Source organism: Montipora foliosa, chromosome 13 (genome assembly GCF_036669935.1).
Source record: "Montipora foliosa isolate CH-2021 chromosome 13, ASM3666993v2, whole genome shotgun sequence".
Taxonomy (NCBI): Eukaryota; Metazoa; Cnidaria; class Anthozoa; order Scleractinia; family Acroporidae; genus Montipora; species Montipora foliosa.
Window position 1 is genome coordinate 1,524,418 of NC_090881.1, and position 2,780 is coordinate 1,527,197.

The window sequence follows — 2,780 nt, forward strand, 5'->3', positions numbered from 1 at the left end:
TTTAGGCTAACTTGACTTTTATGTAAGAGGGGTTTAAAATGAAATTTTAGTATTTATAACCTAACAGATTCTTAAATTCTAGGTTCTACTATGCGGATGTTTACTATATATGATCCCGTAGACCCGCCAGCGCACAGCGCTCGGGAACTTTACAGATAAAAATCTCTCTTTCCTTTCTTGAAGATGGCTACAATGTTAGTGAGTTTCCAGTCCCCCGGGAGAATGCCGATCAGCAAGGATTTATTGAATAACATGGTCAAGGATGGCTGAGTTGAATTCACAAACACCGAAGCTAAATCCAGTCTGTGGTTAAGAAGCCGCACAAAAAAAAACAAAACAAAAAAAAACAAAGACAAGAAGCCGCTTTCGAACCCCATTCGACCGTAAGTTCTTTACAAAATGGCCCGATCGAGGGATGAAATAGAACTCGGGAGAACTTACCGTAGGAAATGACAGTTACTCTCTGCTTACCAAAAGCTGTTTTATGTGCATGGCGTTTAACTATAGGCAGGAATTGAGTTTTGAGTGTCCCATAACTCCTCCACAAATTCAAGACCTGGTTGGTTCATACTCTTTTTAGGTCTTGGCTTTCACACTTTTTTGAAGTGTAGTCTTAAGCCACGTACCAAGTCTTTTCGTCTCCATTAGCGTGCGATAATGGCTAAAAAGGATAGTAGTACGATAAGAGCTTGAGATAAACTTTTCCTCATAATCGGAGGACAAAAAGATTTGTTTTGCAGCGGAACACTGCACTTTTGGAGTACCGGTAAGTGCAAAGTACAGTTCTTTGTTCCCTTACCATGTCCATGTTGTAATGTTGAAACTGAATTATTATAAGTGTACGAATACAGAAACCGATAAGATGACACCAAAGATTAAAAATTAGTGTTGAGATGCGTAAGACAGAGCTTGAGGAGGGAAGGTATAAGTATCCTTTGGAGGAGGGTGAGGGGGGTTAAGCAAGGTTGAGTGCATAATTCAACCTGCGCTGCGGATCATGAATATAACCTACAGAAGGTTAAAACGGATTCAACCTGAAAGCGGATTTTACCTGCAAGATATACCGGTACAGGTAGTGTACCCCTTCAAGTAAAATGTCCATGCAACTATACTTAACCGGCGGGGATTAGTAACGATTGTTTACAAAGATGGCCGGCTCGGCAGCAAGGTTCCTTCTTCAGAAATACGTTTACTGCATTGTTTGAAGGGGCTAGGTCACGCTATTTTAGGTAATTTTGTTTAATTTTGTTAATTATGACATCTAAACGTCAAATTGGCAGAGCAAGAGTCTTTCATTTCCAAAATCACGGCCACATAACAACTGACAATGATTTTCCAGCTGTGTAAATGACATTTTGATATAGACTGATATAAATTTGAAACAAGGTGGGCCGACGTTTTTCAAATTTACCCAAATTCAATCCGTTTCAATCCTCTCCAGTTTTGTCCATCCATGTCCCTTCTTGGCTTCCCTGTGTTTTGTTAGAGTTCTTCTATAGTTTTGAACAGTCTTTTTGATATTTTAGTTAATTCTATGACCATTCGATCAGTGCTGAAATTGCCTAAAATTGCGTCACCTAGCCCCTTTAAAAAGGCTATCAAATATATGCAAATCCTAATGTCTCTATTATCATTCATTTTTCTTCCTTAATTTTTATCTTTGCCTTTTTAATCAAGCCTGGAGGCATACTACCAAGGATCCCCTAACCCGCTCTATCTCATTTTTTGGACCTTGGGGCCTAAGTTTCAACTTCCCCATCTCACATGGTATTATTACTGAGGATTCCAGGAGATGGAAAAATCTTGCTCAAGGCCTTTGAACTTTTTAAAGTTCAAAGGCCTTGAGCAAGATTTTTTTAAAAAGATCATTTGTTTTAAGTTAAATAAAATTATCTTTCTTTCTTCAATGAATCCGGCATTGTTTTATTGAGGCTAAGCAGCTACCTGGCAACATCACAAGATGCAAACTAAACTACTAAAATTTATAGCAATTTTAGAAACAAAGGTACACGGTATAAACTATCATGCATTCAGTCACTAAAAGGTCTTTTAAGTATTATAAAGAAAATTTTAAGCGACACTTTGGCAGCTTACCAGCTTAAAAAGCTTGTGTAAGTTCCAAAGGTCTTCAACGATAAGGTTAAGTAAAGTTAAGAAGGCATAACCATGCATAGCAATAAATTGTGCAAATCATCGTGTTTGATATTTTTACAAGGCAGCAGTCCATAATCAGGAGAGTCCATCTTCACCACCGGGTCTCTTCGTCAACACACGTGTACACGATTCCATTTTTGGAAGGCTTAATATTGTTCATACAATGAAATTGATTTCACTATAAAAGTTAACGTTAAAAAACAACGACGTTTCGACCGTTCGACGGTCATTTTCAAGTTGAACAGTAAAAGTTTTGAATGCGTTAAAATATATGTAACCGATTACAAAAATGCTAATAAGATGCTGACCAAAACTCTAAAATATTTACATAGAAACAATACAATGAAATTACTTAATTACTTTGTAAGATGACATGGTGCTGCACACGCAATGCTTTCTCTTTCAGTCACTAAACTAAACTGCTGACTTTGTCTACTCCTGAACTTGTTCATCGATCAGAACATAACAACTGAATGCTCCAGATAATTGGATTTTTGTAAAGTACGATATTAGCCAGATTAGTACCCATCATGGTTGGCAATGCAAGCCAAAGCGAAGTCGCTCTCGTCCCCCGAGGGTTCACACTGCTGGAGCTCATCCCGGTTTCTGTAGCATGAAGCGACTGA